The following is a 16,348-nucleotide window of genomic DNA, read 5'->3' as shown; positions in this document are numbered from 1 at the left end:
TTTTTTGTCCACCCCGGTAGGTACTGGGGAGAAAACCCAAAATGTCTAATTTTGGATTCCAAGATCCCATCTTTTCAGATACTTTGGATAATGATTTCAAGTAGCACGATCCCATTTTGATATAAGCAGGCTCACACCTGGAAGTCATTGTTTTTTGATGGTAGGAAGTGATACAGGGGGGGTTTCATTTTATTTTTCATTCTGATTTGCACTTTCTTATTTTCCTGCAGTCTGTACTTCTCTCCCATGTAAGGAATCACGTACGAGTGTCTCTGTGTTTGTGGGTGTGTGTGTACTATGGTCTTTAATTCCCCAGCCTTAAGTATTTACAGAGTTCTTTGCCTTGCACAGGTCCTATGAGCGATAAACAATAAAGGAGGGAGCCTGGCTCTCTGCCCCACGTGAGAGTGAAAAAACAGACCAGGCAGTTATTTAAATTAGATGGTACTTCAGGAAGAACTGCAAACTGAAGTGATGCCAGAAAGAGTGAGACTGTCTGTGGACTTTTGGTAAAATACTATCAATTACAGTGGTTTTTAAGTCCCTTTGGCAAGATATATATGAATTACTTAGAAAACGTTTTTAAAAGTCCACATGCCTGGGCCCCTTCCCTGGAGATTACAATTCAATAGATAGGGACAGGGACCCACGCATCTGTATTTTTAAAAGCACTTCAGTTGAGAATTGCTGGTCCTATGTTTCTTGTGGTCATTTCTCCTCCACTGTGATTGGGAGTGCTGGGAAAAGTTGCAGGAAGCTCCTTGGAGGAGGTGGCCCCTGCCTGGGGCCTGGCAGATGGGGGCTTGGAAGAGCCCTCTCTGTCTTCACTGTACACGGGCATATTCACTGCCCAAAGCAGTGTACAGACGGCTTCCCAGACACGGTCTCCACCTGGGCCCACCCGCCCTCATGCAACCTAGAACTGGTCCCCCTGCCACCCAGCTCAGGGCATGGCCACTGGGCAGTGTGGTTTTTGCTCACATCTGTGCCTCTGCTCTCACCTGGGCCTTAGCTTTGCATCTTCCTTCCCGGATGCCTTCTCCGGTTCTCCTTCTCAGGTCCCCACAGGACACAGAGTCCCTGAGGGCAGGACCCTGCCCCAGGCTGTTCCAGTCATGAGGACACCAGCCCCACCTCCCCAAATCAAACTTTCAGAAAGAAAAAGCAGAGGATCGGGAGAAGAGACTGCCTCAGTTTCCAGGGCAGCTATGTTATCAATGCATCTGTGGCCTTCAACAAGGCACTGAAGGGCTGCTCTGGCCCCTGTGACCCCCCCACCCCAGTGTAAGATCAATAACTCCTCGGGGAGACAGAGAATAAATGGTGGCAAAGGCACAGAGTCCTAGGCTAGGAGGCGGGCTCACGATGGCGGGTATGCGGGGAGTAGCAGTAGGATGACCGCCCTGGAGAAAGCAGAGGCCAGAGCTGGTGGTGAGAGACCCACCCTGACGGTGCAGAAGCCGTTGGCAGCCAGGTGGGGCAGGGCACAGCCTGGTGGTGGAGAAAGCTCTCCAGCATCCCAAGGGACCTTGGAGGAGACCAGGGAACCCTGTGATTGGGGCTCAGCTGTGCAGAGGATGGAACCAGGAAGGAGGGAAGAGGCTCCTGAGTGAGGTGGTGGCTTGAGAAGGGTAGGCGTAGGGGCAGCCACAGGCCTGTTGGGGCCGGTCCTGTCTCGTTTTCCTTCAGCAGGTGCCCCAGCCTGAATCCCTACCACACGGAGGCCGTGAGGCCAATCCTAGCTCCTGAGTGAAACCAACGAGAGGCAGAGGTTGCCCTTTGCTCTGGGCATCTGGTGGCAGAGGCAGAGCTGGGACCGGCACCCACCAATCGCTAGTGGAGGGGCTCCTATGGTACCACAATGACTCCAGGTTTCTTCCACACAAAGTCCCCCGCCTGAGGGTCTGTGTCTTTTATCAGCTACCCCGAAGAGCCTACTTTGTACGAACGGCTTGAATGCCATTGGCAGCAGCCAGAAGGAGGCCAGAGAGCAAAGGACCTGAAGCAGTCTCTCTGTCCTGAAACTGCGTGTAAGGCAGGTCAGTGTGTACTTCCAAGCCAGCGTGACTCACGCCGTCACCCTCCTTTCCACTGAGAAGCGAGGCCCCCTGTTTTCCTGACACAAGTCACACAGCAACTGTCCGTCCTAAGCTAGATTGGGCTGCAGCAGCCTGGAGAGTGCAGGAATGGGGTGGGGACCCGCCATGTCCACATCTGATGGGTTTGCTCCTAGATACGTGCCCTACACCATCAGGGCTGTTACTAACCACACCGCACCGATGCTTTATCCAAATCACCTCTCTGATTGGGTCACATTCAGTGCCAGCTTTCAATGATCCACAAAAGACAGGAGAAGAGAGACTGGGCAGGGCTGAAGAAGAGAGCAAATTCCCAATTAATAAATAAAAATTGGTCTGCAAATAACCGGCTAAGAGGATCATCTGTATTCGGAAAATTGAGTTATAACCATCAGCAAGACATTTATTCAACAAACTTTGTAGGTAGAAACCAGGATTCCAATTTATTAATTTACTGCTCGAAATGAATGCTCTGTCATGTGGCTTAGACACTCACATTCATCTGACAGAACAAAGCCTTTGCTCCATCAGTGGCGGCTCCCGGGGAAAGTCAAATTACCAAAAGGTCACGTGGTGAGTGTGGAATCCCTACAAGAGGAGCTTGCTTTGTCATTTAAATTCAGCGAACGTTGACTAAGCTTGATGGGTCAGGCATGCACTGGGGAAAGATACAAAGACGTGATGCCCACCTTGGAAGCATTTGCAGCCAAGTAGAGAAGGGTGGTTAGATGGTGATTAGATGTGAACGACATCACAACAGAGACATTAGACACGTGGCCAGGGTTCCAGGTCACCTGGAAAAGTGTGTGTGTGTGTGTGTGAAAACGCGAGGAGAGGGGAGGTGTGTCTAGACTGGGGTGTAACACAGCGAAAGATACCAGGTTGTGACAGAACTGGGAGGCTGGATGGTATTACCAAGCGGTTGGTACCGGACTCCCGTCAAGTTAGACTGACCTGGGGCACATTTTAAAGTCAGGTGCCCCGTGCCCACCTGACTCTCAGGCCAACCGACCTGACTCTCAGCAAATGGGCCCGGGCGTTCGTAAGAGTGCAAGGCTGCCACGCTCACTGGTGGGGGCACCTGGAGAAGAGATTCTAACACCGGAGATGATGTGAGCGTATTTTCAAAGACTGTCAATGGACCTACTCGGGACATGAGTCAGGAGGCTTCTCCAGAGAAACAACAGCAATAGGAAATATATATGGGGAGAGGGCGGGGGAGACAGATTTTAAGGAACTGGCTCGGGAGACTGCGGGGGCTGGAAGTCTGAAATCCGTGGGGCAGGCCAGCAGGCTAGGAAGCCAGGGGAGAGTTGATACTTTGCAGTGTTGACTCCGCATTCCATGGGGCAGTAGGCTGAAGACACAGACCAGGTTTCTATGTTGCAGTTTTGAGAATTTCTTCCTTTTTGGGAAACTTCAGGATTGGCTCTTAAGGCCTTCAAGTGATTGGATGAGGCTCACCCATGTAATGGAGGGCAATCTGCTTTATTCAATATCTACTGAGATAAATGCCAATCACATCTTTAAAAATATCTTCACAGCAACCTCTAGACTGGCGTTTGACCGAACAACTGGGAACCATTAGTCAAAGTGACACCTTAAATGAACCATCACAGCTAGAACCCCAGCTCCAACCTACCTGTCTGGGTGCAAGAAGAATTTGGAAAGGAGGAAAAGTTTCCCATGACAAACACGGTTGCCAGCTCCTATGGCCGCCTCTCTCCCTGAAATAAGGTATTGAATCCACAGCCTGGAAGACAATGCCTTAATTCAAAGAGAAAGACCCTAAACCAGGAGCCCCACAGCTTGATACACACACCACACCACCAAGTGGGCCAGATGGTATTGCCTTCTTTAAGGAAACTTGGTTAAATTGTTTTTCCACCTTAATGGGGGTTGGGCCCACTGGGCTGATAACATGAGCTTTATAGGTTTCTGCCATTTCAATGCTTAACAAGAACAAATGTGCCAGTGCATAGTTCACTGATTTCACCACGCTGGGGATTTTAATAAACGGCTCCTTTGTATTTTCATTTCATAGACTTATATATCACACAGTGAAAGACAGAAATGTGCTGCTTCACGGTGCAAAGCTTGCCAGCCAAGAAGCCCTCCCCCAGGTATGTGGGAGCCTGGGCAAAGCTGCCTGCTGCAGCCCCACATGCTCCCCTGAGCCTAAGCTGTGCTGTGGGAGAAAGCTGGAAGCTGCTGCTTCCAGTTTCCTGAAGCAAGAAGAAAGTATATTGGGTGTTGTTTTTTTAATTAGATTGATCCAAATCAGTGACTGTGGTCCCATCTAAATCTTATTCTACCCATGTGATGGCAAAAAATAAATAAAAACTTGAAAAAATAAATATAACACACACATTGAACTATTGCATTGTTTCAAAGGATGTTTAAACCAAAAGGGACCTTTAAGACCTACTCATAATACTAAGAATTCTCTAGAGCTCAAGAATGGAAAAGTACTTGTCCAAAGTCATTGCCCAGTCCGAAAACCAGAACCTCCAGATTCCCAATCCATTGATAAGCCCTTCTTCCCGCCCTTCTTTCTTCCTTCTTTCCTTTCCTCCTTCTCACTTTCCTTCCCGCCCTCCCTCCCTTTTTTGGTCCATATTTTCAGCACAAAGAATTTTAAACACACAGTGTGACAGTCATGGTTTTTAGTCACACACAACAGAGTCCGCTTTGGCTAATTTAAGTAGAAAACGGAATTACAAAAGGATATTGGTTAGCTTGGAGGGAGACAATAAAACAGACCGGAAGCTGTATGTCCAGAAGCATCACTCAAAATATGAGCTGGTTTGGCCAAATGTGAAAACAGCCTCCACGGCTGCTATAGAGCACTGAGTCCAATGAAATACCAAGAACTTGACCTTATTTCCCATCCCCCATTCCCTGAGCATCCAAGCTACCTCTGAGTCAGGAAGCCAACCCTGCATCCTCCAAAATCCAGACACCACGCAATCACCAGTCCTACGTCCTTCATCACTCACATTCGCACTGAAATCCCACATGCCTGCATTCCAGCTGCAAGAGACCATGAGCTACAAATTTTGCACAGATCGTGGGGCATCGCAGGTGCCGTCAATGAGTCAGAGGCTGGTTTCAGACCCAGGTGAGAGGCTGAGCTGGTCTTCCGTGCCTGGTCTCTCATGTGATTCTCTGTCTTTCTGGTTGTGAGCTCATTATGGGTGTTCAGAATGAGATTAACACAAGTAGGGTGCTTTGAGGCCAACTTCTAAAATTTTCCATTTCTTCCCAAGAGACACCTAAGCTTCAAGAGACACACACACACACTGCTGCTCTCAAGTCTAGGCCGTCTCCGCTGCTCTGCCTTGCCAGTGCGTCTAACTCAGACCCCTCCAGTCTCTTTCCCACCATGGCAGGAGGTCCACACCCACCAGCCAGAGTGACAACACAGCAGAGGGCAAAGTATACAGTACTTTTCCTAGCTAAGTAGTTTACCTTTTGGGAGCCCTAGAATTGACAGGGAAAACACACGCTGCCTTTTTTCTCAAGACGTGTGAAAAAAAATTCATGGTCTAGTTAATTCCAGGCAACACCTCACCACTAGATGTCAAAGTGATGGAATGAATGTCAGAGAGCATGGAGCTCGGGATCTGGTTTGAGGAAAGGCTGGGATGTCCTGAAAACTCTCCGTGTGGCCCGCTGGACACCCAAACACCACTCCTGACCCCAAGATTCCCCTCCTTCTCCCCGGGAGGTGACTTCAGTCCCATCTTCCCTGCCCGAGGGTCCTGAGACTCCTCTTCCCCCGGGATTACAAGGAAAATCTTGGAAGGGGTCTTGGGTTTTCGCAGGTGTAAAAGAAACCCTGATCTTTTAACGTGGAGGGGGGGGACTGGCTGGTGGGCACGCGCCCCCTCCTTTCCAGCAATGCTGTTCTTATAAATGGCAAAGTCTTGTTTCTGAATTCTGTCTGTGGCTCTTTTTCCTTCAACATGTCGGCTATGCACTGTGAAAGTCTAGTGAGAAAAATGATGAATGAGGGAACGAACAAACTAAGGACAGTTAAAGAAGAAGAATGCATTTGAAATCACAAAACTGTATCATATACTTAATAACACGATGGATGGGTTGCTTGCTTTCTCTTTTATTCAAAGTTGTTGCTTTTTCCCAAGGACCCACTGTTTTCTTTTGCCCAAGCCTACCCCTTTTTACCCCGTTTTTGTTTTTTTTTCCCTGTTCTGCCCACTTGGTATAATGGAAGATAATTGCTGTCACGGTCCCCCTGTCTGCCCCGGTGCAGAAACTCAGCTCAATGACGCTGACACGAGGAAGAACAAATTCTACTTGAGCAGCTATCAAACCCCATGACATTTGGGAGGAATCTGAATAAGGTAATTATGGCGTGAAGATAAATTTGCCCAGGGGAAGAAAAATAATGGAGGCAAAATGACTGAACATTTCAGCTGGAAAAGCCTGTTCACCGGCAGCTGCTACAGAAGCAAAGACCACACCAGCTGACCTGCCAGGGCATCAAGAGATGTTAACCCAAGGAAAAGCCCGATTCATCAGATTAATGTCTTTATTCTGGTTTACCACACACCATCCCTCCTTAGGAGCACAAGGAAGGCTTCTAGCTGCTATGACAGAGGCTGAACGAGAACTTTCATCCCTAGGGCTCCTTCTTCCTCTGTTCCTTTCCTGATCGTCCCTGACTTCTTTGTTCAAGAGCTAAGACGTCCTCTCCCAGTGCTTGCTTCTGTATGACAGGCATTCTGCTAGACAAGGGGATATCAACATGAAATACACCTGTGTGCACGGACACACAGAGACATAAAAACACGCAATCACATGCAAATATGCAGACACACAAACCCACATGCACGGGCTTGCCTGCACACACACACACACACACACACACCCCTAACTCTTGGGGCGTGTGCAGTCTGGGAGGACTGTTAGAATTCACCAAAACAATTGCTAAAATGGAGTTACCTCCAAAGGAAGGTGGGAATGCAGAAGAGGAGCGGGGCTAGGGGCTAGTCTGCTGGGGAAAATCAAGAGGGTTCCACAGACGAGTTCGGCACGGAGTTGAAGTCTGAAAAGGAGGAGAGAGGCCTTGGTGAAAGAGAAGGTAAGAGGGTCGGAGGGGCAAGTTCCCTGGTGAGTTCAGGCCTTCCAGAGAATAAAGCCATCTTGCTTCTTTCTGTCAGTCGGGGCTACGGCTAAAGGCTCTCATGCAGCCCCCACCACTTTCCCGGGGTCACTGGAGCTGGAGGAAGAGGAATGAAACATGACTTCCCTAGACATTTGGGGACCCAGAATCCTGGGAGGGAAGAATCGCGTAAAATAAACATCTGTATTTCTACCCAAGCCCTTCTTGCTGGAGAAGTAGCTCGCTCTCTGTGGCGTGAAGTCATTCCCATGGCTGTGTGGATGAGTAAGCCAAGACCACCACCAAACGAGTCTCTCAAAATAAATAAATAAATAAATAAATAAATAGGCATGTGTATTGAACACTACTGTAAGCTTACTGGGAACAGAGACTAAGGTGCCTTCTCTTAAATCTGAATCGTGTTTGACTCCTCTCTGTCCCTTACCAGACACACACAGGTCATCTAAAGTCATGACACCAAAAACACACCCCAAATCTCTCCACGTCTCTCTTCTCTGGGGCCACGGCCCTCAACCGACCTAATTCTCGCCTGGGTTGTACAGCAGCCTGACGTCTCTGCTTCCTTCCTCTGTCACTCCTCTATAATCTAGGCCCGCCAGAGAGAGCTTTGCAAAAACGTCAGGCAGATGTCATTCTTTAAACCACCTGGTGGCTTCTGTTTAACTGATATGGCTGAGAGCACAGCTCTGGAGCCAAATCCTGGGTTCAGATCTGTGTATAAATCTTGACTCCCTTGTGCCTCGCTTTTCTGCTCTGCAAAATGAAGTTAATAATTGTACCTATCCCATTCCATTTGCCTGACGAGTAAATGATCTGCTCTATGTCACTCTAAGTGGCACAGAGTGCGCATTCACTGGTACTAGGTCTCATTAAAGTAAACTGCAGTCTCTTTCCCGGCGTCCCTGACTCTATCTCTGACCTCATTCTCATCCACTTTGCTCCCCACTCTCTAGGTAATGGCCACACTGTCCTTGATCTTTAAACAAACCAAGTTCACTCCAAGCTCAGGGCTGTTGCTTTTGCTGTTGTCTCTTCCAGGCACCCTTCTCCCTAGGTCTCCATATGGCTGGCTCCCTCTCCTCGTTCAGACATGAGCAGAAATCTCTCCACCTGGTCACCATTAGCTTGCCTGCATCCATCTCTGACACAGGGGCACCCAAACACACTCGTGATTACCTATTGGTTGTCTTCTATACTACCAAATTTATAGTATTTGTTTATTGTTCTACTTATTTATTATTCACCATCCCCTAACTGGAAGGAAAGCTTCGTGGTGTGAGAACGTGTAGAAGAGTGTCCGGCATATAGAAGAAACAGAACGTACGTGCTGGATGAGTGAGGTGAGTGAGTGAGTGAGTGAATGAATGAATGATTGTCAGTGAGTGAATGAATGAGTGAATAAGTGAGTGAGTGAATGAGTGAATGAATGAATGAGTGGATGAGTGAATGAGTGAGTGAATGAATGAATGATTGTCAGTGAGTGAATGAATGAATGAGTGAATAAGTGAGTGAGTGAATGAGTGAATGAGTGAGTGAGTGAGTGAGTGAATGAATGAATGATTGTCAGTGAGTGAATGAATGAATGAGTGAATAAGTGAGTGAGTGAATGAGTGAGTGAATGAGTGAGTGAGTGAATGAATGATTGTCAGTGAGTGAATCAATGAATGAGTGAATAAGTGAGTGAGTGAATGAGTGAATGAATGAATGAATGAGTGAATCAGTGAGTGAATCAGTGAGGTGAATTGATGTAGTTAGCACCCTGCAAGTGTTTACTGAACACACTGAAGTAAACTCTAACCACTCACGGAAATAGAAACAAACCAAAGTTTAAGGCAATAGTCTCTGCCATGTGTGATCACTCATGTGACAGATGTGAAACATTTATGCCATGTGATCCAATTAGCATCACTCTTGAAAGGGCATTATTCTTGGATATGGTTACACCATCTGTCCCAAAAGCTTTCAGAATTCATGATCAGATAAGCACCAAACCCCATCTGGCAGGTCTTACAAAGTGACTCCATCCTCTTGGCTGGATTCTGCCATGTATAGGCAGTATTTTGACATTTGAAACGAAATACGAGCTTGAATGAAAAAACACATCAAGTAGTGAGATGATAGGGGCTGGGGAAGAAGATTGCACTCCGTAAATTCTCAGAGGCTAATCAGGACGGGGAATGGGTAGAGTTAAGTCTAGAATAGTATGGAGAAATGTTTCCCACTGGGAAACTTTATTAAACTCCAGTTCTGTCTTCCTGAAGGGACTGCTGGAGCCTCTAACACAGCTAACTGGACCCACCCCCTGTGTGTTGTAGAGAATCTTTGTGTAACCCCAGAACCAGCTCAAAAGGGTCCTATCTTGTTTGACGAGGTGCCAAGTTGTTTTTCAGAGACAACAGGCCCAAAAAAATACCGCCCAAGTCATGCAGCCAAAGCATGCAGAGGAGAGAACTTTGGCCTCCAGCTGCACCCAGAAGCAAAGTCTAGCCCCAAGACACACACACATACACACAGACACACACACACACACACACACACGATCAAAGGACCAGGACATAATTGGAACCCAGAACCTTTTCAGAAGACATGGGTCCATTGTCCGGGAAGATCCAGTGTTGACGTCCCTTTATCATAAATGGCCCAGTTCCAAGGCCCCCCAACTCAAACTTGCCCACCAGCACTGCCACATACCTGCCCTCCAGCCCCATGAAAACCCTGGGCCTGGTCCAGTGAGCAAGATGGATCTGAGGCACCCCTGGTTCTCTCATCTTCTCGGTTGGGGACTTCTTGGTCAATAAAACCTTTAAAACGCCAACACGGACGTTTTTAGTTTTGGCCTTTGGAAACACTGGGCACACAAACTTTCTTTTTTTTTTTTTTTTCCCCAGAACTAACTTACTTACTTTATTTATTTATTTTCAATTACAGTTAACATTCAATATTATTTTATATTAGTGTCGGGTATACAGGATAGAGGTTAGACATTTATATAATTTAGGAAGTGATCCCCCAAATTAGTCCCCACCTGGCACTATACATAGTTATTACAATATTATTGACTATATTCTCTACGCTATACTTTACATTCCCCATGACTACTTTGTAACTAGCAATTTGTACTTTTTTTTTTTTTAATTTATTGGGGTGACAATTGTTAGTAAAATTACATAGATTTCAGGTGTACAGTTCTGTATTGCATCATCTATAAATGCCATTGCGTGTTCACCACCCAGAGTCAGTTCTCCTTCCATCACCATGTATTCGATCCCCCTTACCCTCATCTCCCACCCCCCACCCCCCTTACCCTCTGGTAACCACTAAACTATTGCACACAAGCTTTCATCCACAGTCTATCACTGTGATCTATTAGCGACGTCCAGGTCCATTCCATTTCCTGAACAAAGCTCAACAGCAGACAGGAGGGAAAGTATGTCTCTTTAGCGTGGAGTCCCGCATGTGAAAGGGAACTTAAGCTAAAATATTGGCTCTTTGCTCTTCCTATTTTCTTTCTCATTTCCTCTTCTCTGTCTGGAATGAACTATAACATCCTTTTGACAAGGGCCATAGCTTAAGACATTGTAGCGTCTCTCTCTACCTCCAACACTATGTCTTCTGCTTGAGGAAACACATTGAATGGCTGGATCATTCAGGACCTTTTTCGTGTCCTGGTTTGAGTCCAGTAGCTCTGTCTCCTTCCAGATTCAACGTTTTCAGGCCTGATATTAGGAAGTCCTTTTCAGAGCCTTATTTAACTTCCCTAAGATGTCTGTTTGCACAGATGTTTGTCACATGTGTCGTGCTGATTGGCTGTGAAATTAGCCTTGTTTAATAACAGCGCACCCCTCCTTTAAAATAAAATGGCAGCTGGGAAGAAGATCTATGTATAGGCGAGAGTGTCATAAAAAGAGCTCAAAATAGAGGGTAGTTGGGCATCTGGGAGAGAGGAGAGAGTGTTGGGAAGGGAGAAACACAGCCCTGGACACAACAAGGACGGAAGAGAAGTTAAAGCGTTTCTGGGGCTGAGCCTCTAGTGTCACCCAGTGTGACGGCCTCTGCCAGCCTGTGCACTGGTCACCACAGCAAGGGCGATCCAGACTGTCCCCACCCAGATGCTGACACTGAACACAAGTGTTTACCACTCCCTCCCAGAGACCAGAGAAGAGAGGACGCAAGGGGCAGTGGCCATTGCCAAGAAAGGAAAACCCCTCTCAGGGGTCCCTGGGCCACTCAGCAGCTGGGAGCTCTGGTGTGGCTGACCCCTTTCTTCCCTAGCAGCCCACAGTCCTGCCCTTTGGGGCTGAAATACACAACGCCATGCTCCCACGCTCTTCGTCTGAGTTTTCAGCTTGGACGACGGGAACCGAACTGGAAGAATTACTTACTCTCCTGGCTCATTCCTGCTGCCACCCCCCACCCCCCCACACACCAAAACCACACTGCCACTCTGCTCCTCCCACCTGTGATGACATTCCTTTCCTGTCGCTCCCGTTCTGCCTTCCTCCCACCCCTTCCCCAATACGCAGGTGGAAATTAAAAGCCAGGCTTGGCAATGCGGGAACTCATATAACGAAGTTGGAAATAAATTGGAACAAGCGAGTGGCAGCAAGACGATAGGGCCCTGTGCCCAAGGCCTGACAAGCCACCCACACCAGTTCTTTCCGCTCCTGACAATGTGTTATGATTGCAGAGCTGAGTCACCTACACCCAATGATAGTAATTCAGCTCAATCATGACAAAAATCAAAAATGAACAGCCATCTGGCCACAGACTTACTCATCTGCTAGGGCCACTCTGACAGATGGTGGGCAGAAAAGGTCACGGAAGGTGGGTGGGTAAGAGGAAGGATGGTACTACATGGCTTTAGGCCGGGGGTCTACGACTTTGCCTCTGTCCCTTCTTTCTGAAAGAAGCGTGGAACTTGGAGGCAGATGGTCTGAATTAGAGGCTCCAACACACTCTCATTTCTTCTCTCTTGCCATCACTATAAATCTCTAAATTGTGAAACAAACTTATCCTACCTCTACCGTTGTTCCCCGGCCCACTTGGGACAGATAAAAATAAAGGGCGATTCATGGGTGACAACTGTGCAGTGAAACCTGCACTGTCATACATATAGTGTCATTCAGAGGATAAATTAGTACAATTTGGGGAAAGCACTGGCGTTAATGTATCAAGATTTTTCAATGTTTCAAACCCTTTGACTCTCTTCTAAGTTGACGTCGTAAGGAAATAATCAGAGAGAAGCACAAAAATGAATGTTACAAGAGTGTTTATATCAGTATTATTTATCATAGCAAAAAAAAGAGAAAGAAGGAAAGAATGAAAGATGGGAGGGAGAGAAGGGATTTTTCAAATATCCTACAATGAAATAAATTATTAAATAAATTATAGCCACACATCCAATTTACTAGAAGACAGGCATTAAAAGCCATGTCTTCAAACAAAATTTAATGACACGGGGAAATGTTTATGACACAACTGTATATGCAGAATAAGCTATATAACTTTATATATAATGTGAAATGCACTATGTTGAATCGTATATAAAATTTCCTTTTTGATGGATCAAAACGGTTGAATGTCATCAATTTCACGATACAAATCAAAAGAGAAAAAAACATACCACCATGAAAAAAAATGTAAAACGGTAAGTTGTGGCTTACTCTGTCGACTTTTCTTTTTCTTATTGTTTGTTTAGTCTCTCTTTATGCCAAGAGTCTACAACTGGCCTTTCGCCATTCGAGAATAAAAAGTAAAATTGAAAAAGAACAAAAGAGTGAAATTTCAAGAGACCACCCTCGGTCGAGTCCATTCCAACTCAGTGCAGGGGAGCAACGTGCTGGAACCAGCTTGTAGTGGCTCAAAGAGCGTACTGAGTTCTTTGCCCAGCTCTTCATTTCGGGGACATCACATCAGTCCACTGAGTCCCTCACCTTTCAAAGCCTATGATACAAAGGTCAGATCATGGGCTGTGCTAGATTCATGGCCCTAGAGAGCTCCTGGGTTGACCATCAGCCTCTGCTGCTATGGCCACACTTACTGCCTGCTTCCTATCCTATGCACTCCCACATTTGTTATTAACAACCAATAAAAACAATTAACAATGAGGGCCAGCATTTATTGCTTGCTTATTGTGCCAGGCTAAGCGCGTGACACATATGCCATCACGGAGTCCTCAGAAGAACCTGGTAAGCTACTTTGGAAGGAAACAAGTCATGCTCTTGGAACCCAAGAGCTCTGCTACCTTTCCTTTGTTCAGGGACTTCTTCTCCTTCTAACAGCTCACCTTACCCAGCTACAGCACTGGAAGTCACCTTCTAGCTTCCCGTGCAACCACAGCACAGGCACGTGACCCAAATCGGCCAATCGGATGCACCCAAAAGATTTCCTTTGGGAAGCTGGTGGCCCAAAGCAGTAGTTACAACAGGAAAGCCACTGTGGCAAGGCTAGCGTTTGGGACATCCATACCCAGGGGCAGGGATGTGGTGAGGGTGTCCAGCCCCTGGTGGTTGCGGGGTGTCCCCACTCCAGTAGGCTGGGGGTATAAGGCAGGCCTCCTTGCAGCCAACATACCTCCCACACCGGGCTCTCTGGCCCTCCTGAGGAAGCCAGGGGCTCCAGAATATTCTTTAACAAAGTCCTCGTAGGCTTGGCCTCCGAAATACATTTCTGTGATTCTCTTTAAGAACCCTGACAGATTTGCAGGTGAAATTATGACAATGTATAATACACTATTAATATCCCTACTTGATAAATGAGGACACAAGGTTCAGAGAAATGAGGTTATCTGCCCAAGGTCACATAATTAGTAGGATTAAACCCGGGTCTCTTAGACTCCAAAACACCAGTTCGTACTTTAAAGTACTGCCGCAATTTACCACACCACTACCCTCTGGGTCAGCATTATTGCTTTCATTTTATAGACACTCCTGAGCTTCTGAGAAGGTGAACACTTTTCTCAAAGGCACACAAATGGTTGGCGATTAGCAAGCCAGGATTCAACCAAGGGCCGACCCTTGCCCACGTTCCTCTTTCCTCTGAGACCTGACTCCATATTCCACACATTGTCTCAAACCCATCCCTCCCCAACACTCAGGAGACCCGTTCCTTCCCCGCCCCATGTGGCTGATGGCCTTGCCCTATATCATCTCATTCTCACCTGACCTAGAATGCTCCCCTTCTCCCCGCTTTTCCTCCAAATTCTAGCATCTTTTCAAGATCCACACGTTAAGTGTCACCTCCTCTGTGAGGCCTTGCCCTGTGTGCCCACTGACACAGTGACCCGCTTTTCTGAGCACCCACGTGTGCACGGTGTGACGACGTCCCAAGCCTAAGCCTGGCGAGCTTACGAATTCTGTGTTGTGTGCCCTCAGAACGTCAGCCCTGGCAGGCCCAGACCTGCTTCCCATGGCCCTTGTGTAGCACCAAGCCCAGGGCCGTGCATGCAGCAGGCACTCGAGAAATATTGCTAAACAAGTAAATGAATACGCTTACAGTCGACTTGCCCTAATTAAGAACAGGATCTGTCTGAGTTATTCGCTTAATACTGTTAGCGCTGCCCCATTGCTCCAGCAATGCCGCTGTTTAAGATGGAAATTGGGGAGATCTTTATTCCTCCCCTCAGAGTGGCAATTCTGTGGGAAGCTGGCTACTGGGCACTCGGGCTCGGTGATCTCAACCAATCTCTCCACACAGGGAGGTGCTAGAACCCCAGCCCTGCCTACAGTGGCGTCAGGGCAGGGCCTTCTGACCCAGCTCCACAGCCCACCTGGACACGCTCCTACCAATCCACAGAAGAGGACGATCCTGCTTCCGTTTCTTCCCCAAGAACTGCGAGGTCATCTGCCTCCTGCTGTTGCTGTCTGCTCCATCCCTCACTCTCCTAACTTCTTTCGTAAATACTTATCCCCTTGTTCTATCATCTCTCATGCAAATCCCCACACACACTCATACACATAGACATAAACCAAAATCTCTCCCTGGATCATAGCATCACTGTCTCCTCTACTGTACCTGTGGCAGACACCACTGTGTGTCCCAACCCTCACCCACAATCCTCTCCTTCAGCTACGGCTTGCCTGTGACAGTTCCGGCCAATAAGACATTGATAAAGTCGTTAAGTCGGCTGAGAAGGGGTACTCTCCCCAATTTAAAAAAAAAAAAAAACTCTTGAGGAGAAGGCCTTCTTCTTCGCCCTCCCACTTCCTCTTTCCTGCCTGGAATGTGGATGTGAGGCTGGGAGGTGAAGCAGCCATTTTGCAACCATGAGGCAACAACCTTAGCGCAGAGGCCTCCACTCTAAGGGTGGTGAACCGGAGAAGCTAGAAGGAGCCTGGGTTCCTGGGGCCCCAGTGAGCTCCTGTGCCTGCCCGGGACGTCCTGGGGCCTGAGCGGAACCCCATCTGTCCACTTAAAGTCACAGTCACGGGGCCTGATGGGTTTGGCAGTTAATCACATCCATATTCAATCCACCTTTTCATGGGGCCACCAAATGAGATAACCACAAAGGAGCATTGCCTGTACTTCTCCCTTATAACTTTATATTATGCAACGATGCTGTGAAATGCACTGATCTGTGCCCCGTTCTTATTCCACCTTATGACAGCTTCACGTTTTCCGGGGGCAGAACCTATCTCCCCCACCTGGTTTTCCCCCAGCACTTAGCGAGGAACTCTCTGCCTATCTGCTGATTTGAGGTAAGGTGTGTCTTTCTTTCTGGCTCAGTCTTTTAGCCGACGCCCCAAAATGAAAGGGAGGAGGGCCCTCTCGGCCCTCCTGTCTCTGTGTACAGAAGGAAGCCACTTCTTCCAAGCAAGCATCAGACCGTCACGTGTATTTCACGCTGCTGCAAATCCGTTATTTACATACCAAGTGGTTATTAGAGGAGAGAATTCACTGATGCAAATTTGACATTCAGATGTCAGCCACTCCATAAATAAGGTCAACTGTGATGAGGACATGTTAGGATCCAATTAGAATCTCTTAATGTCTAAATAATGCTAATGTGAGGCATCTGCCAGGCCCATCTACACTTATAAACAAAGACACTGGCGAGTGTCAGCCTAGTCCAGTGTTTCTCCCACTGCCATTTCACGGTTCTCAGCTCCCAGGAAATGAGCCA

Source organism: Rhinolophus sinicus, linkage group LG13 (genome assembly GCF_036562045.2).
Source record: "Rhinolophus sinicus isolate RSC01 linkage group LG13, ASM3656204v1, whole genome shotgun sequence".
NCBI classification, from domain to species: domain Eukaryota; kingdom Metazoa; phylum Chordata; class Mammalia; order Chiroptera; family Rhinolophidae; genus Rhinolophus; species Rhinolophus sinicus.
Note: the sequence above shows the minus strand (reverse complement) of the source record.